We start from the raw sequence: 21,209 nt of genomic DNA, 5'->3' as shown, positions 1-21,209 counted from the left end.
TTTGGAGAAATGTCCATATATGACCTTTATTTTGTTCAGATCCATTCCCTGTATTCCCACTTTGTTGAAAGTTTTCATCACGAAAAGATGTTGAATTTTGTTAAATGCTTTGTCTGCATCTATTAAAATTATCATAATATTTAAAAAATTATTCTGTTAATGTGATGTATCACATTTATTAATTTGAAATATCCTCACATCCCAGGGATAAATCCCACTTGATCATGGTGTATGATCCTTTTAATGTGCTATTGAATTTTGTTTGCTAGTATTTTGTTGAAGATTTTTGCATCTGTGTTCGTAAGGGATATTGGCCTGTAGTTTTCTTTTCTTGTAGTGTCCTTATCTGGCTTTATTTGGTATCAGGGTAATGCTGGCCTTCTAAAATGAGTTTGGAAGTGTTCGTTCCTCTTCAGTTTTTTTGAAAAAGCTTGAGAGAAATTGGTATTAATTTTTCTTTAAATGTTTGGTAGAATTCACTAGTGAAGCCATCTGGTCCCTTAGTTTTTTTCAGTGGAAGGTTTCTCATTATTGATTCAGTCTCTTTCTGATTATTTATCTGTTCAAATTTTCTATTACTTCATGATGCAGTCTTGATAAATTGTATGTTTCTACAAATTTGTCTATTTCTTCTAAACTATGTAATTTGTTTGCATATAATTGTTCATAGTAGTCTCTTATCCTTTTTATTTCTGTGGTATCAGTTTTAATATTCCTCTTTCCTATAATTTTATTAATTTGAATCATCTCTCTTTTTGTCTTAGTCTAGCTAAAGGTTTGTCAATTTAGTTTCTCTTTTTAAAAAAATAACTCTTAGTTTAGTCTATCTTTTCTATTGTTTTTCTAATCTATTTCACTTATCTCTGCTCTAATTTTTATTATTAAATTAACTTCAGTTAACTTTGGGATTAATTTGCTCTTCTTTTTCTAGTTCCTTAAAGTGTAAGGTTAGATTGTTTGAGATCTCCTTTTTTTTTTTCCTTAGTGTAGGCTTTTATCCCTCTAAACTTTCACGTAAGAACTGCTTTTTCAGCATCCCAAAAGTTTTAGAAGATTGTGTTTTCATTTTCATTTATCTCAAGATATTTTCAAATTTCCCTTTTGATTTCATCTTTGACCCATTGATTGTTTAGAAGTTTGTTGTTTAATTTTCATGTATTTGTGAATTTTCTAGCTTTCCTCTTGTTAATTGGTTTCTAGTTTTATACCATTGTGATAAAAAATGACACTTGATATGATTTCAGTCTTACATTTGTTAAGACTATTCTTGTGACTTAACATATGATCTATCCTGGAGAATGTTCCTTGTGCTCCTGAGACGATTATACATTCTACTGCTGTTGGATGGAATGTTCTACATATGTCTGTTAGGTCCATTTTGTCTAAAGTATAGTTCAAGTCCATTATTTCCTTATTGATTTTCTGTCTGGCTAATCTATCCTTTGTTGAAAGCAGTGTATCGACCGCTGCTACTTTGATTGCTTCTTTCTACCTTCAGATCTGTTAATAATTGTTTAATATATTGCAGTGCTCTGATACGGGATGCATATATATTTACAGTGGTTAATATCCTCTTGATAAAATTACTCCATCATTATATAATAACATTATTTGTGTCTTGTTATAGCTTCAACTTAAAGTCTATTTTGTCTGATATAAGTAGAGCTACCCCTCCTCTCTTTTGGTCTCCAACTGCGCAGAATATCTTTCTCTGTCTCTCCTATGAGTGTTCTTAAAGGTTAAGTGAGTCTCTTGTAGGCAGCATATATTTGGGTCTTATTTTTATCCATTCAGCCACTCTATGTCTTTTAATTAGAGATTTTTAAACCATTTACCCTTAGAGTATTTACTGATAGCTAAGGACTTACTATGGCCACTTTGTTCATTGCTTTATGATTGTTTTGTGGTTGCTTTCTTCCTCTCTTGCTATCTTTTGATAATTTTTTATAATGGTATTCTTTGATTTTTTTTTCTCTTTATCACTTGTGTATCTATTGTAAGTTTTTGCTTTGTGATTCCCATCGGCCTTTCATAATACATCTTATAACAGTCTATTTTAAGCTGATAAGAACTTAATTTCTACCTACTTACTTGACCTCCCCCCACATTTTACATTGTTGATGTAACAATCTACATCTTTTTATATTGTGTATCCATTAACAAAATATTGAAGCTATATAGTTATTTTTATAACTTTTGTCTTTTAACCTAACTAGAGTTCAAAGTGATTTATGCACCAGCATTTCAGTACTAGAGTATTTTGAATTTTACTATATATTCACCTTTACCAGAGAATTCTATTTTGAATTCTTTGTCAGGTAACTCATTGATCTTCATTTCTTTGGGGTCAGTTACTGGACAATTATTGTTCCTTTGATGGTGTCATGTATGATTGCTTTTTCACATTTCTGATGGCTTTGCACTGATGTCTGAGCATTTGAGGGAGCATTCATTTCTTCCAGCCTTTTTGGACTGGCCTTTTTGGACTGGCTTTTTTGGAGAAAGACTTTCATCTGTGGTTGGCTGTGAGGGCACTGGCTGGGTGGGGTGTAGTGCCTCTGGTTCCTGGAAGGGCAAGGTGGCAGTAGTCTCCACGCAGCTCTGCCAGCTGAAGGCAGCATCCACAGAGACTGTGGGGGCCTTCTGTGGTCAAGGCTGCAGTGGTCCCATGAGTGGCAGGGTACTCAGAGGCAACGGCTGCTAGACTCCTGTTTTCCCCTTTTTGCCCATGGGAAGAAGTTTTAGCTGAGGGGATTCCTCTTGGTGCCAGTTATGGGGTGCTGACGCTCAGAGCAGCAGCTGATCTGGGGTCCTGGGATCAGGTACAATTAGAACTACTGTAGCACCTGGGTTCTGGGTATGCTTGTTGTGATGCTGGTGCAGGTATCTGAGATGTGGGCATGTGCAGATCTCTTGTGGAACCTTGGTCTGGGTCTCTGGGGATTGCCACAATGACTCAGGCTAAGGGTGAGGGGGGAACAGTGGAATGGTCCCTGGGTTGAGAGGGTGTAGCGGTGGCTTGGGCTCAGAAGGCAGGGTGCAGCAGTAGCCTGCCTTGGGGATGGTGAGTACAAGTCCCAACTCTGGCCCCTGCGGGTGGTCACAGAACAGCAGTAGCTCAAGTTTGGCAGGTCAGAGCCCCAGCTTGGAGCCCAGCGGGTGGGATGCAGAGCAGCAACAGTGGAGCCCTGGTAATAGTGGGTAAAACCATGACATACAACCTTGGGGATGGGGCAGAGCTGCAGCAGAGCAGCCTGGTGATGGCAGGTCAGAGCCCCAACTTAGGACCAGGGAGTGGGGTGTAGAGCAGCTGCAACTTGGCCTCAGTAATGACAGGTCAATGACGTAACTTGGGGCCTGGGGAAACAGGGGGTGGGGTGCAAAGCAGCAACAGCTTTGGTCCTGTAGGTGGTGAGGTGCTTTGGTGATGTGATCTAGGAGAGCCAGGCACAGCAGTCAGTGGGGTCTCACCGCAGAGACAGCCCCAGCCCCAGGGAGGAGACACAAGGGCAGGGACTTTAGGCAGCTTCATCATCTGGGTTCAATATTGGTGAAGAATTGGGGGATCCTGAGCAGCAAAGTCTGCGTAAGTCATTGGTAGTAAGGATTGGTGAAGTTCTCCTGCTCTCCTTTTCCCTTTGGCATGAACTCCCCCCAAGGGAGTGTGTCTCTATTGGCCCCAAGCTCCTCTACACTGGGGGATGGGGTGGTGCAGGTGAAATGCTTCCTACACTTTTCTGTGTAGCCATCCTTGGATTTTGAGCTTCATAGTTTTTTGCTACTTTTTTGCTGTAGTCCAGAGCTTTCCCAGAGATATTTTCTTCAGTTCATGGTTATTTATTTACTACTTTTGTTGTTTTAGTGGGGAGAACAAGTGTTGAGACCTCCTAGCCCTCTCTTTGCTGACATCACCCTCATGCAAATTTACTTTTGTTGTGAAGTCTTTCGCTCAACATAATGTTTTTGAGTTAGATTCATGTTCTTGGGTATGAATAATTTGTTCCTTTTTACTGTTAAATACATTTCATTATGGGGATATACCATATTTTTAAAAATTCATTCTACCACTGAAGGTTATTTGTTTTAATTTTTTCCATTTGGGGATATTATGAATCAAACTCTGTTTTCTATTACACATATTGTATATGTCTTTTCATGGAGTTATGCACTTCATTTGTATTAGGAATATGCATAAAGGTAGAATTGGTGAGTCATAAGGAGGAAGTTCGTTTAGTTTTTAGTAGATTCTGCCAAATAATTTTTCAAAGTTTTTCTATCATTTTACAGTCCTACCAGCAATATATGACCATTCTAAGTTGCGTCACCACTAGGTATTGTCCCTTTCTAGTTTAAGTCATTTGTTTAGATGTGTAGTGGTATCTTGTAGTTTGTTTTTTTTGTTTTTTTTTAAGATTTTTTTGATGTGGACCATTTTTAAATTTATTTATTTATTTATTTATGGCTGTGTTGGGTTTTCGTTTCTGTGCAAGGGCTTTCTCTAGTTGTGGCAAGCGGGGGCCACTCCTCATCGCGGTGCACGGGCCTCTCACTATCGCGGCCTCCCTTGTTGCGGAGCACAGGCTCCAGACGTGCAGGCTCAGCAATTGTGGCTCACGGGCCCAGCCGCTCCGCGGCATGTGGGATCTTCCCAGACCAGGGCTCGAACCCGTGTCCCCTGCATTGGCAGGCAGATTCTCAACCACTGCGCCACCAGGGAAGCCCTATCTTGTAGTTTTAATTTGCATTTCCATGGTGAGTATTGATGTTTCATGGTTTTTTGCCACTTAGATAACTTGTGATATATCTGTTCATATCTTTTTCCCATTTTACTTTTTATTTTGATCTATAGCTTATTGATTTGAAGAACTTTTAGGACTTCTTTATATAATCAGGATATGACTCATTTATTGTATATATGTATTGAAATTATCTTTCACAGTGAGAGATTTGCATTTTCAGTCTTTTAAAACTGTCTGCTATTTAGCAGAAGTGATTAAGTTTAATAAAATTCAACTTATCTATCTTGATTTTATGTCTAGTGATTTCTGTGCCCTAAACATTTAAGAAATGTTTGCTTACTCCAGATTATGAAGATATTATCTTATGTTTTATTCTAAAAGCTTTGTAATTTAACATGTCACTCTTAAAGCTACGATCCATTTCAAATTAGATTTTGTGTAAATCATGGGGGGAGGTCAAGGTTCATGTTTCTCTACAATATCCAGTTGGCTCAGTATCATGTTTGGAAAGGCTATCCTATGCCCTATGAATTGCAGTGGTGTTTTTGTCATAATCATATAACTATATAGAAGTGGGTCTTTAAATGCAATGAATGGATCCTATAACAGAAAACAGGCATGAGTGGAAAAACTGGTGATTCTTCAGTAAAGTCTGGAGCTTAGTTAACAGTAATGTTTCAATTTTGGCTTCTTGGTTTTGACAAATATATCATGGTGATGTAAGATGTTAACATTAGGGAACACTGGGTGAGGGTATATGGACACTTTCTGTATTATCTTTGCAAATGTTCTCTATATTTGAAAGTATTCCAAAATAACTAGCTTGTTTTTCAGAAGTCAAGTCAGCATGGACTCTATTTTACTTATTTGGTTTATTTTTCTACCATTTGCATTGATAGCACAGTGCCTTAATTGCTGTGGCTATATAGCCATCCTTGTATGTCTGATGGCTTTAACCAATTCAAGGTGATGGAAGTAAACTTCGCCAGTTCTGGGATTAAGCTGGCCTGTTAGATTCTGCTTTTTCACTTTTAGGAGTCATGAGTCTCCAAGTAAGTAGTTCCAGTTAGAGAGAGTATATGGAGCTGTGACACGGAGAGATGAAATGGAAAGGAAGAGAAAGAGACTCAGCTAACCCAGAATCTCTGCTGAGCCCTGCCTTCGATATTATCCCCTACGTCAGCTGACTTGGGCGTGAGTCATCTTGGAACTCCAGGTTACTGAGGCTACTGCTGGTATCATTGGGAACAGAACGCTCCAGCTGAGCCCAGTGAACAGATGGAATTGTAAAAGCCACTTTTAAGCCACTGAACTTCGGGTTTCTTTATTATGCCGCAAGAGCTAAACAAAATTAAAGCTCTAACAAAGGCCTAGGCAAAAGGTAGGGTAGTTTATCATTGCAGTTAAGAAGGAAGATTCAAGTGACCAGGGAGGAGAGAAGTGTAAATGTGTAGAATAAAAGGAAAGCACATGACCTTCTATAATGCTCTGAGGGACACAGTGCATGGCTCTTTCAGGAGGTGAAAGGAAGAAAAAAGAAGAATGAGTAACCATCTCTACTTCTCTACATGCTGGAATTCAGGGAGCAGACTTATTCTCCTACCTTAAACAATAAAATATGACAAAACATAACAAAAATTGTTCTCAAATATGGGACAATAAATAGTGCAGGACTGATTATTTTTTTCCTTTTTTGAAATATTTATTTATTTATTTGGCTGTACTGGGTCTTAGTTGTGGCATGCGGGATCTAGTTTCCTGACCAGGGATGGAACACAGGCCCCCTGCATTGGGAGTGCAGAGTCTTAACCGCTGGACCACCAGGGAAGTCCTAGGACTGATTCTTAAGCAAAGGGGAACAAACATGATGAACCCCGTGACTGTACCAGATATCTATCCAGAAGCAATTTTTGAATCATGGTGCAGGGAAGAGGAACCGAAGCAGAGCCAGTAGTCTTGCTTAGCTGAGGAAACAGATCAAAGTTCAGGAAAACTGCTGCAGGCAGAACTTGGAGGGCAGAACACTGAAAAGGAGGGCACCATGAGGAGAGAGCTCCATAAATCAAGATAGGGGTCCATGGACCCTTTAGCTGAATACCTATGCACACTTACCTGGGGTAAAAACTCATGAAAAAGGTGGGAGGCCAGGAATCTTAAAAGTCCATAGTTCCTGGTTTTCAACAGGACTGGGAAATGTTTGAATTCCGGCCACTGTGGAGACCACTTTGGACAACATTGAAATTTTAATCAGTAAAGCCCCAAGACAAGTCAATTCTTACTAGTAAGGCTAATTTAGTCTTGAATAAAGGCTGCTGTAAATATTCCCTGCAAAAGCTTAACAATAAGCCTCCAAAAGATCAACCTGATTTGCAAGTAACTTGATTGCCTACCAAAACAAACTTCAAAGCTCTGAAAGAAAGAAAACAAAATCTGAACAACCAAAATTCTATAAAGGAAGAAAACAAGTTCTAACACTCAAAAATGTAATAGTCAAAATATCATACATTCAATTAAAAAATAGTAAGCATATATGGACATAGAAAAAAGTGATCTATTATTGTAACATTTAGTCAATAAAATCAGCCAGAAATAATAGAGATGATAGAATTTGTAGACTAGGATGCTAAGGAATATGTTTTAAATGTGCTCAGTATGTTTAAGGATTAAAGGAAATTAGGACAAGAGTAGAGGGAGAAAAGAAACACATGGAAAAAAAGAACTGAAGGAAACTTCTAGAGATGAAAAATGTAATATTTAAAAAGAAGAATTCAGTTGATAGAATTATAAGTAGATTAGTCATTGAAGAAGAAAATATTCAGTGAAGTTGAATACACAGTAAAATAAATGAGCTAATAGTGGAGATAAAATGGACTGTAAGAAAATATAAAATTAATAAAGAAAAAAAGGGCATAGAAAAGATGAAAAGAATAGAAGGGAGAAATAGAACATAATTGGAATAGGGTTGATTTACCCTAATCATATTAAAATTTTTATTAAACAAATAATCTAACTATTCTAACAAAGCAATGGTTTTAAATACAAAGATACCAATATTTTTTACAGAAAGTAATAATTTTAAAGTGATATAATCATCTAAAATAACAGAATAACACAGCAGTGGCTGTGTTAATTTCAGAACAAGTAGACTTTATGACGAAGAACATTACCAAGGATGAAGAAAACATTTCAAAATTATAAAGAATTCAACTTATCCATGGGACTTCCCTGGTGGCGCAGTGGTTGAGAATCTGCCTGCCAATGCAGGGGACACAGGTTCGATCCCTGGTCTGGGAAGATCCCACATGCCACGGAGCAACTAAGCCTGTGCACCACAACTACTGAGCCTGCACTCTAGAGCCCATGAGCCACAACTACTGAGTCCACGCACCACAACTACTGAGCCCGGGTGCTGCAACTACTAGAGCCTGTGCTCTGCAACAAGAGAAGCCACCGCAATTAGAAGCCCGCACACAGAAACGAAGAGTAGCCCCCGCTCACCACAGCTAGAGAGAAAAGAGCTTCAAAATACATGAAGTAAAACTGACAGAACTGAAAGCCAAAAATAGACAAGTCTATAATAAGAGTAAGAGTTTTCAACACTCAGAGCTTAGTAATTAATGAAACAAGTAGATAGAAATCTCTAAGGATGGGGGAATTTATACAAAGATTATCAACCAACCTGGTCTAGTAAATTTGGTAGAGTACTCCATACAACAGCTTAAAAAATAGACATTCTGTAATGCACATAGAAATTTACCAAGATAGGCCTTATGCTCATCCATGAAACAAGTCTCAATACATTCATAAGAATAGAGGTAATTCAGAATGTGTTTTCTGACCACATTGGAATTCATCTGGCAATTAATAACAGAAAGAATGAGACTGCCAAATATTGGTGAAATTATAATGCACATTTTAATGTAACTTATAGATAATAGAAGAAATCACCAGAAAAAGTAGAAAGTATTTTGACCTACATGGGGATGGCAACAAAACATATAAAAACTTGTGTGATACTAATGAAGTGAAATTTGAGGGAAATTTATGGCTTTAAACATTGTTATTAAAAAAGAGGATTTATCTAAAGCTAAGTAATCTAAGAGAAAGAGGAGAGAAAAAGGACGAGGAGCAGGAGGAGAAAGAAGAGGGAGGAGGAAAAGAAAAGTGAATTAAATCCAAAGTAATTAGAAGGGAAGAAGTAGTAAACATAATAAAGATTAAAATCAGAAAATAGCAAAATAAAATATGAAAAACAATTAAAAAAAAACAATGAAACTAAATGCATATTATATGGAAAGGTTTAAAAAATGGGGGGAAAAGTCTAGTTATCAAGGAATAACAGACAGACAAAGACATAAATTCCTAATACCAGGAAGGAAAGGGCCCATTACTACAGATTTTACAGACATTAAAATGATACTGAGGGACAGTTATAAGCAACTTTATGCCAGGTTATTGAATATCTTAGCTGGAATAGACAAACTTGTTGATGAACACAGCTTACCAAAATTGACTCAAAAAGCAATAGAGTACCTGTCTCTCAATAAAATCAAGTAATTTTTAATTTATAATAATTTGCCACAGCAATGATTTTAGGTCCGGATGAATTCATTGCTAGTTTTGACCAAGCATTTAATGAAAACTAATATCAATTCTACAAAACTCATGCAGAAAATACAGGAAGAGGAAACACAAATCATTTTATAAAGCCCGCATTACTCTAATATCACAACCAGACAATGACATCGACAAGAAAGAGATCCACAGTCCAATATCTTTTATGATCATAAATGCAAAAATCTTTTTCATAATATTAGCAAATCAAATTTAGTAGTATATTGGAATAACATACCTGACCAAGTAGGATCTATCCCACTTGATTTCAACATTTGAAAACCATTCAATGAACTTTATTAACAGAATAAAACAAAGGAGATATATGATTGTCTCAATAAATGCAGAAGAAAACACTTGACGAAATTCAACATCCATTAACAATAAAGAGTCTCAGCAAATCAAAAAAATTCAACTTTTCATGTTGAAAATAGACATCTTCAAATTTCAAAGCTAAAATTATACTTAAGAATAAAAGCAGGGGGCTTCCCTGGTGACTCAGTGGTTAAGAATCCACCTGCCAGTGCAGGAGACACGGGTTCGAGCCCTGGTCCGGAAGATCCCACATACCGTGGAGCAACTAAGTCCATGCGCCACAACTACTGAGCCTGCGCTCTAGAGCCCACAAGCCACAACTACTGAGCCTGCTCACCTAGAGCCTGTGCTCCGCAACAAGAGAAGCCACCTCAACGAGAGGCCTGCACACCGCAACGAAGAGTAGCCCACGCTCGCTGCAACTAGAGAAAAGCCCGCGTGCAGCAATGAAGACCCAATGTAGCCAAAAATAAATAAATAAATTTATTAAAAAAAATAAAATAAAAGCATGAACACTCCACCCATGAGACTGGGAAAAATCAAAGATATTCCTCTCACCACTTACACCGAACATTGTACTGGAGGTCTTGAAAAGTGCACTAAGGAAAGAAAAAAGGAAAGCATACACTTTAGAAAAAAACTAAAATTTTAAATTAATAGACAATATGATCATGTATGCAGAAAATTCGTGGAAATCTACAAATAACTACAAGAATGACACAAGTTATTTGACACAAGTCAATATGTAAAATTGTATTTCTACACACTAGCAATGAAAATTGGTACTCAATATTTGTAAAAACTTATTATTTAGAACAACATAAAACATGAAACAATTAGGGATACTTTTTAAAAATATGTGCAAGAATGGAAATAAAACACTGCAAAATGAAGCAGAGAGAAAATAAAAGAGATCTACATAAACGGAGAAGTAAGTATATCATGTGGATAGATCAGAAGATTCAGTATTATTAAGATTTCAATTATCCCACACACTGTTGGTGGAAATGTAAATTGATGCAATGACTTTGGAAATGCATTTGGCAGTTTTTAAAAAAGTTAAACAACACTTATAAGTATTTATATCCTTAGACATGTTTGTCAAAGAGAAATGAAAACTTGACCACACTGATACTGGTATACAAATGTTTATAGAAGCGTTATTCAGAATGGTCAAAAATAGGAGTCAGTTTATCCATTGAAAGGTAAATGGATAAATACACTCCAGAGTATATATAGTCATACATAGAATACTACTCAGCAATAAGAATGAACCAACACCTGATATATGAAACATGAATAAACCTCAAAAATAGCAAGATGAGTACATACTGTGTACTACAGTTTAAATTAAATACTAGAAAAGGTAGAAGGCAGAGCAGTTGGTGGTGGTATCTGGTTTGGTAAATGGTATACCGGCAATAAGCACACGGGAACATATTGTGGTGATGGGCATATGCTGTATCTTTCTAATGGTGATAACTACATGGAGGTACACACACAGGTATTTGTGAAAACTCATCAAAATGTGAACATAAAGTGGATGCATTTCATAGTATGTAAATTACATTTCAAAAAGTTAATGAAAAATAAAGTGTATAAAAAATAGCCAGGAATACAGGATTTGGATTGTGAGTGAGGAAAGTAGTGGAACAAATATTTGGAATTACATGTTAAGTTCGGATAATGGAGGGAGTTGAATTCCATTTTAAAATTTGGGGATTTTATTCTGCCTTTCAGGCTGTTGTAATATCAAATTCTCACAGTTTACTGTCAGACACTCAACTTTATGAATTGTTTTACTATTGTGTCACATAATTTGACATGTAAGAGACTGATTTAAAAATACAGATATGGACTAACAGATTTTACAAGGATGGATAAACTTGGCCTGATGATTGAGGCTGGTTGGCTGAGGAATTGACCCCTGTTTAGAATTCTACTCATGAAACAATTAGGACAAACTTGGTGAGCATAGCATAAATAAAATAGACCTCAGTATTCTGAATGGGGTATTTCCATGGCGAAGTGATAAATCCTCTTGTACATTGAGAAATGTACACTTGTACTATGCCCTTTATTTTAGGCTGTAAGGGACAAGCAAGGAACTCTCCTTTTTCATGTATGATGATCATCCTCCATCTTAATAAATTCTAAAGAATGACTTGATTTTACAGTTTGCAAAGCATTTTCGTGTAAAAAATTTATATTAGTTTTATTAATTGCATTGGTAATAGACAGTACACTAGCTTTATTTATATTAGCTTTATTATTGCTTCTATTTTAGAGGTAAGGAAACTATGATTCCAGAAGTGAAGGAGATGAAGACACAAATAGAACTGACATTTATTGAACATGTATTATGTGTCAGCATTATGATGTAGAACCTAACCTCTGTGTGCTGTCTGCACTAATCCATACAACACTCTGGAGAGATCAGAAGTCTATCACTGTTAATACATGCAGAGACTCAGAAGCAAATGTCCAGGCTAGTAAAAAAAATAGTAAAGAACAGAAACAATGTTTTAATCCAAATGTCTGGCTTCACATATCTGTATGTTTCACTAATCAAAACTGCCTTACGTGAGTTCCTAAAGAAAATATAACTTGAATCCTGCACTTTCTATTCCAAGTTTAGTTTTCTTCACTGTGCATCTGCTGGTCAAAGTACATATTCCCCCACTTAAAACTCATTTCAAATTAACTTTATAATATAACAAGTTTTAATTAATTCTTGTGTGTAGAATAATTTTTATCCGTTTTATATAACTGAAAGTATTCAGATTAATATATAATTTTATCAGGAATATGATCCAAACCAAACTCCAATAATGGTCGTTTAAAAAATGTTTAATTTAGCATCTGTTCTTTCCTGTAATTTGCAGATTTTTGTAGACTGCATTTGCAGAAACATTTTCTGACACAATCATCCCATCCTTTTATTTAACTTTTGACAACTGACTCTAGTTTTATATTTTGGGGCATGTCTGTCTTAATTATTGGCACATAGTATGTTCTTTCTCCACATACCATTATTGACTTTTTTCACTTTGAGAGGCATTCCAGTTTTCCTCCCAGGGTCTATAGCTTGAAATCCTTTGCTGAGAGTCATGACTACAAATTTATAGTCCAAAGATACCATGGGATATAATTGGGGATTCATATGAAAACAATGTAAAAAATTTTATGCTCAGAATGAATACAATATGTAAGTTTATAACAAGATAGTACAAAGTAGCTGTATGAAAAGTATAGATACACTAATAAATTTTTGTGGGAATCAACAGGCAATTAACAGGGTCATTTTGTTCCCCACAATGCTGGCTACAATGAAAAGAATCATGGACTCAAAAGAAACATGGAGGGCTTCCCTGGTGGCGCAGTGGTTGAGAATCTGCCTGCCAATGCAGGGCACACGGGTTCGAGCCCTGGTCGGGGAAGATCCCACGTGCCGCGGAGCAGCTGGGCCCGTGAACCACAATTACTGAGCCTGCGCGTCTGGAGCCTGTGCTCCGCAACAAGAGAGGCCATGATAGTGAGAGGCCCGCGCACCGCGATGAAGAGTGGCCCCCGCTCGCCGCAACTAGAGGAAAGCCCTCGCACAGAAACGAAGACCCAACACAGCCATAAATAAATAAGTAAATAAAAGAAACATGGAAGAAGCTTGCAGTGCACCTGACAACTTATATTCTCTTTTTAAGAATAAAGCGGTTTTTAAGTCTTTTGTCATTTACAGACAGTTCTGGGTGTACTCTGATGATTTTGCAAATATGTTCCTATAAAAGGGTTTCATCTTCAAGAAATTCATGGAAAAGACTCTGACAAGTACAGGTTTCTGGTAACTGACTGTACTGCTGAACTGAATGAATAAGCATTTTCAGAACTCTGATGAAAAACTGATGAACTCATAAAAGTGCTAACAAAAGATCAAGATGAAAAAAAACAATTACATGGGACTGAGTGAACTGATGAGGATAAGTATAATTTTTGTGACTTTCTGTCTGAATTAAAAAAAAAAAAAAATCCCACAAGAATAAAGCGGTAGATTTAAATTTCTCTAATAATTAGTGCTGCTGAACATATTTTCATGTGCCTCTTGACCATCTGTATGTCTTCTTTGGAGAAATGTCTATTTAGGTCTTCCGCCCATTTTTTGATTGGTTTGTTTGTTTGTTTTGATATTGAGCTGCATGAGCTGTTTGTATATTTTGGAGATTAATCCCTTGTCAGTTGCTTCGTTTGCAAATATTTTCTCCCATTCTGAGCATTGTCTTTTCATCTCATTTATGGTTCCCTTGATGTGCAAAAGCTTTTAAGTTTAATTAGGTCCCATTTGTTTATTTTTGTTTTTATTTTCATAACTCTAGGAGGTGAAATCTAGAAAAATGGTACAGATGCACCAGTTTTCAGGGCAAGAATAGAGACACAGACGTAGAAAACGGATGTGTGGACACGGGGTGGGGAAGGGGGGTGGGATGAATTGGGAGATTAGGATTGACATAAATACACTACCATGTGTAAAACAGGTAGCTAGCGGGATCCTGTTGTATAGCACAGGGAGCTCAGCTCGGTGCTCTGTGGTGACCTAGATGGGTAGAATGGGGGCGGGAGGGAGGTCCAAGAGAGGGGATATATGTATGCATACAGTTGATTCATTTCGTTGTACAGCTGAAACTAACACAACATTGTAAAGCAACTATACCCCAATTTAAAAAAAAAAGAATAAAGTTGCAGAGTGGGACTTCAACCACTAAAGCATTTCCTCTAAATAGAGTTGAAAACACAGGATCTTTCACCAGACTTTGAACTGCTCTTGGTTTTTAAAACAATGGTCTATAGGCTAATTAAGTAATGTTTAGGAATGTAGTTACCTAAGATTTTGTTGTGTTTTTTTTTTTAATACATGTATCCACTTGTTTATTTATTTATTTTTGGCTGTGTTGGGTCTTCGTTGCTGTGCGAGGGCTTTCTCTAGTTGCGGCGAGCGGGGGCCACTCTTCATCGCGGTGCGTGGGCCTCTCACTATCGCGGCCCCTCCTGCTGCGGAGCACAGGCTCCAGTACGCGCAGATTCAGTAATTGTGGCTCACGGGCCCAGTTGCTCCGCGGCATGTGGGATCCTCCCAGAGCAGGGCTCGAACCCGTGTGCCCTGCATTGGCAGGCAGATTCTCAACCACTGCGCCACCATGGAAGCCCCTACCTAAGATTTTATTTGCTCTCATTTCAGTAACAGCTGACAGCACCTTGCTGTCTATAACTAAGAGTAGAAAACAGTTTTGGACACTATAGACCTAATACTTTTGAAATAATTTCTAATGAGTTGATGAATTGCCTAAGTTTTAAAATACTGTTTTCTTTCTCTTTGGTTTTATAATTCATGAGGTTTCAGAGAGTTAAAAAAATCACACATATTCAGCCTTTTAAACAGCTGAAAAACATCAGTAATTTATCTAAAAGTTACCCAGATGTAGGCAAAACTTGTAACATTTCCTAGAGTTTTGTTTGTGTATGGTTGACCTGGAGTTGGTGATCTTACAAATTAAATTCATGCTGATGTTAATGGACCCAAATATATTTGTCTAGTGAGTATTGCTACTTTACGCAATTTTGCCTGAAGAGGACAATGCTTCACCGATGGAAGATATCTCTAAGGGTAACCTTTTGGAGACTGCAGTGATTCTGGGGAAAAAAAAAAAGCCCACGGTCTATGTTTTGGTTGCTCAGGTGGCGACTTTTTTTCTTTTTTGTTGTCTTACTTAATAGTTGAGATTACTAAATAAATAGGAAGAGATCCAGTTTGAAAAGACCTTGGAATGATCCAGTGGCACATAAGAAAAAAGAAAAAAATGCCAGGTATAAAAGGCTGGGGAGGAAGAAGTCTTGGAAAATGAAAATAGTGACAAAGCTTTCCGTAAATAGAAAATAACTATCAATAGTGATATGTATACTCGTATAAAATTTACTTCAGATCAGAAATTTTTTTGGAGAGATATGAATGCAATGTAAAGAAATATGAATATTATTCTGTGTCTCAGCTAATATATACAGAATTATTTAATGGGTGTTGAGAAATGTACTCTTATGAAAATCACACTTTTTTGTTATTGTTATTGCTTAAGGATATCACTGCCAAAATGAATATTAAAGGGGAGTAAATGCAGTAAAAGTGAGCAGAACAACACATTAACTTGTCTTAAAAATAGTTCTGCGTGTGGGAGAGAAGATGGTTGCACTAAACTTCATTAAGCCAATTGTTAAGAAGACATCTGGAAGCTGATATACTAGGGGAGGCCAGGCAATAAACGTGCATTGCTATTTTATGTTAAAATGCAGCCGTTTAAGTTGGATTTGCTTGAACAAAATGCATTTTTTTAGTACTTGCCAATTGCGTTGCCTCCCTGGGTCCTTGCTGGTGTGGCAGGAGGACAAGAGAGATGGGAGGTGAAGTGGGCGGGCTCAGTCTCCATGACAGGACAGATACGATTAAGTGATGGGCAATCATAGGCCAGCTCCCCAGAGTGGGACAGTCTATATCTGAAATTACACTTAGGAGCAATTTTATTTTTTCTTCCAGTATTATAAACTCATAGAGGGTTAAAAAAAAAAAGTGTATTTTTTTGGTATCTCTATCAACTAAACTAATAGGTATTCAATGAAAACAAAATAATGAATTATTTCCCAAGAAATATTATTTCCCAAGAAATAAAATATGAAAGTTTTATTGGAAAAAAAAGTCATTCAGAATTGGATATAGTGGTGGATTTAAAGGATTGTTTCTGTAAAATATCAAAAGGTTCCTGAACCATTTTATGCAATTTTTTCAGTCAGTGCAGGATTAGGCCCTATTAATTTAAAGGTGAATAAGACACAGCAGCTGCCTTCAAGAAATTTAAAAGCCACTGGGGCCAAGTTATGAGTATACTAACTTTTTTTCTTGGAACTTCATATCTAATAATTCTTTAACATCAATTCATTACTTATGCGTGGAAAAATGAAGTCTTATATTCAATGATAAAGTTGATGTAAAAGTATATATCCAAAGATATTTTATGAACTTTCATTTTTGCTTTAATGATATTGCCAAAGACCCACCACAATGTTGGTTTGGGTCTAGAGCATAATATATGGAATACAAAAAAAAAAAAAGTTTTAAATCACAGCAGTAGAATTAGGTTTATTTAAGAACCTTATGCTGTTATGCTATGATCTTTTGTGGAACTTCTGTCTAAATGACAAGCTTTCTTTCAACTCTGGCATGGAGCAACAAACAGTAATCTTTAATATACTTATAAGTTCCAATTTATTAATTATTTCATTGTTTTACTTCACCGACATTTATTGAGTGAATACCAGAGCCTAGGAACTGTTCTGGACAGTGGTGATTTAATGACGAATAAAAGAGATTAAAAAAAAAAAAAAAAAGAGATAAAAATCCTTCATTGAAGGAATTCCTATTGTTGTCCACCCAGACTCATCTCCCTCTTTCCATACCATTTGCACAACCATTTAATATCTGTTCTATATATTTCTGCACAAGTATAGCCTGTGCATAATGGTCACTTCCCTGCAATGAGCATCATTTATTTGTCTTCCCAAGGATTCTGAATATGCGTGGATCCTCAAAGCCACCACCAATTCTTGCCTAACTCTGGTTAACAATCTGTTTTTATTAGTTTGTCATCTTTCCACGTCTTCCCTTGCCTTCATCAAAGCACATTTTCAAAGGACTGAGTTTTTTTTTTGTATTTCAAAGCAGCTGTTTCAAATATATACAAACGAGTTTCTTTAAAAATGTATTACCAAGGATTATGCTCAGCATAAATCTCCTTGACCCTGACTCCCACTTCGATTACAGAACACTTTCACTTTCTATTTTATACATCCCTCTACTGTTTGAAGTTTCACAAGCACGTATTGCTTTTTCTATTCAGGGAAAACAATAAAGATATTAAAATTTTGAGTAGGCTTCTAAGGGGATATATCAAGCAAGTATATCCTCAAAAGAGTTTTCCAAATATTAAATTTAATTTATGTGAGCTATTGAGAGAACTGCAAGAAATTTAAGTTTTTCTAATGCAGAATAGAGATGATATAAGAAGAAATATTTTCCCAACCCCATCTCCTATATAATTAGGAATACCATGAAGGATAGACGTGTTTATCCTCTAGAATAAATGTAACACGAAACAATTCTTATTCTTCAGCATGGAAATGTATTAATTCAAATAAATTACAGCAATCAAAGACTTCAAGTATAAAAAGGAAAATACTTGAAGGATGCCATTTAAAATATAGTTTATAGACCTTAGAATTTGATTGTAATTTTCAAAGGCCCTGAGTCAGATAAACAAATAGGACCAAAACATGACTCCTAATTTTGTCATATTTCTATTCCAATCCTCATCTGTGTCATCACCCTGTTTTTGAGACATTTCTTACCCCTACCACATTAAGTTCCCCAGTTCAGAAGATACGGGTGGAAATGAGATGAAAATCATGGATAAATTCAGTCATGTATGGCACTATTACTTTGACTACCCTTTTCATTTCTTTATACTCACTGAGCCCTCCAGAAATGCTTGCATATCTCTTTTATAATTTTCTCCCACTGTTGTACATTTCTGCTGTTTCCAAGTAGCTCTATACCACCTGTATATGAGATCTTTAAGAATGTTTTTGTAACTTCCTTCCTAGAGGAGTGAGTGTCACCTGATAGAGGATAAATGTATTTGTTATCAATAGTATTTTTATTTATTTATTTATTTTTAATTTATTTATTTTTGGCTGTGTTAGGTCTTCATTGCTGTGCGTGTGCTTTCTCTAGTTGTGGTGAGTGGGGACTAATCTTCATTGTGGTGCATGGGCTTCTCATTGTGGTGGCTTCTCTTGTTGCAGAGCACAGGCTCTAGGTGCTCGGGCTTCGGTAGTTGTGGCTCACGGGCTCAGTAGTTGTGGTTCATGGGCTCTAGAGCGCAGGCTCAGTAGTTGTGGTGCACAGGCTTAGTTGCTCCGCAGCATGTGGGATCTTCCCGGACCAGGGATGGAACCTGTGTCCCCTGCATTGACAGGTGGATTCTTAACCACTGCGCCACCAGGGAAGTTCCCAGTATTATTTTAATAAGTCTTCAACATGGAAATTTAGGCAACAGTAAGGCTGTCAGAAAAACAAAATGCCATTTAAGAAATGTTAATCTAGGACATAATGCTATAAATGGAATGAATGAAGTCTAAGAGCATGTTTCCAATGCTTTTCTAATTATTCTTCTGTTTATTTGGGAGTACTCAAAAAAGCTTTTTGATGGTTATCAAGTACAGACATGCAGTTGTAGTAGCCAGCTTTGATGATGGCCCCAGTGATGTTCACGCCCAGATGTGTATCCCTGTTGTCTTCCCCTCCTGCATTGAATAGGGATGACCTGTGAAACATGTAGCAGATTGGGGAAATTATTGCAGCTTCTGCTTTTCTCTCTTGGATCATTTTCTCTGGGTGAAACCAGCTGCCATGTCCTGAGAATACTCAAACAGCCTTTTGGAGAGATCTCTGTGGCAAGGAATAGATTCCTCCTGCCAGCAGCCAGCACCAGCTGGCCAGGCATGTGAGCACTCCCCTTAGAAATGACCCTCCAGCCACAATTAAACCTGCAGATGACAGCAGCCCTGGCCAACATCCTGACAACAACTTCATGAGAGGTCTTAAGCCAGAACCACCCAGATAAGCCACTGCCAAATCCTTATCCACAGATGTGATAAAATAAATATTTATTGCTTTAGGCTGCTAAGCCTGGGAGTAATTTGTTATGCAGCAAAAGCTAACTAATATAAGCCTGTTTACTAAAGAAATTACTGTAAGTTTAAATTTTTTTTCTTTTATTCCATCACATTATAGCTAGAAAATATATTTAAAATCAGAAAAAAAAAAAATTCTGACACAGTCTAACTACTTTATAGGAGGTTATAACCATGAGAACATTCTACGACAGACATATTTAAATATATCTTGCTCCTGATCTTTTTTATTTTTAACAATGCCAGCAGTCAACATAATAAGTCTTGTTAGTGCAGAGTCACGGAAACTTCGTCTTAGAAATAGTTATACAGCTTTTGATTTAAAAATACCATGAATATTTAATCCAAATGGTGTTAAATTAAAATGTATCTTAATTCAACTATTCCCAACTTAACATAATTTAACTTTAATAAGATGTCCTCAAAATTAAAAAAATATGAACCATGAATATATGCATATAATTTATCGGAAAGCAAAGTGATTCCTATTGCTAGCTTTTGACCTGCTATGCTTAATCTATTTGTTAAATCCTTTTGTAAATGATGATTAAGATGCACAGCATTCAAAGGTAAGAATCTCAATTAAATTGTTCTAAAAAAAAAATCTAAATTGTTCCAGATTAGAATGATAGACTGACATTGGAGTTCATTTCTCCCTCAGACTTTATATTGGAAAAGAAAAGAGAGATAACAATTGCTCATCCATCCTCCTAGTAATTGTACTTTATAGTTCTTCTTACTGATTTATTCAGATAAGCTGCTGTAGTTTTTCCTTCCAATATACACCTCACAGGCAATATCTATTCCATACTCTTCCCCCCAAATTTAATATATCTCTCATAAGAGAAGTATATTTTATGCATTTTTTGGATAAGTGTATTTTTAAGCATTTTGAGGCCCAGTATTTATGAGGTAGAGGTGGTAACTGGAGTGAAGTGTTGATCTCATCAAAAAGAAACAAACAATGAAACCCGACCCAGGTATCAAATCTATTTCTCTTGGTCAGGATTAGCAGGTCTCAAGTGGAAGCTCATCTCTCATCCATAGTAATATTAACTGCTTTTGTTTCTTAGGTTGTTAGGGAAAGGTTAAATATATTTCATGGGAATTCATGGTTTGTAAGTCTCCCTGATTACTTGCCAAGAGAGGGAAGGGAAGATAATAGCGTTGTTTTCCTCATCTAACTCCGTTAATATTGAAAAACAATCTGAGCCTTCTCGGTGAAAAGCTTTGCTGAATATATTCAATTCTCCTGCAGTAAAACTGAAAGCATTTTTTGTATTCAATTATTTCTAGTTATTGCCCCTGTATTTTCAATACTGTTTTTTTTAACCACACTAAGGAGTAAATCAAATAGACTTGGTTTTGCTACTTACCAGCTATCTTGAATATATTTCTCAATCATTTATGTTATTTTTCCTATGGTGACTGTATTTCTTAATCACTCTGAGCCTTAGTGGCCTCACCTACAAAATGGGAATGATAATACCTAACATTATGTCTAAGAAATGTGGGTGGTGATTATTTTACCTTGAGAAAAGGGAAAGTGAAACCACACAGGAAATATTTTGGTTTAGAGTGTATTGCTCTGAGTAAATGAAGTGTAGATAATTTTGAGCTTGACAATATCATCAGGAATTGGTAACAGCAATTTCTTTTTTGTAGAAACATTTATTCTCCCTGAATAAAATAGAGCAGTTTAGCATTGGTAATCATATCCCTAATTCTCTGAGCAAGTCTTAGGAGACATTGGCT

The 21,209-nt window shown here is 36.5% G+C and overlaps 1 long non-coding RNA gene across 1 annotated transcript; it reads right to left on the bottom strand.

Moving 5' to 3' along the window:
* Positions 1-13,833: 13,833 nt before the first annotated feature.
* LOC309643167 lies at positions 13,834-17,071 on the bottom strand. Its single transcript, XR_014253601.1, has 2 exons — positions 14,869-17,071; positions 13,834-14,539 (listed from the first exon to the last, which is right to left on the bottom strand). It is a non-coding gene; the product is annotated as an uncharacterized lncRNA (long non-coding RNA).
* Between the last annotated feature and the right edge of the window lie 4,138 nt (positions 17,072-21,209).

This window comes from Balaenoptera physalus, assembly GCF_965194825.1.
Source record: "Balaenoptera physalus genome assembly, chromosome: 14".
Lineage (NCBI taxonomy): Eukaryota > Metazoa > Chordata > Mammalia > Artiodactyla > Balaenopteridae > Balaenoptera > Balaenoptera physalus.
The sequence above is the reverse complement of the archived record's forward strand: the minus strand, read 5'-3'. Positions and strand labels throughout refer to the sequence as shown.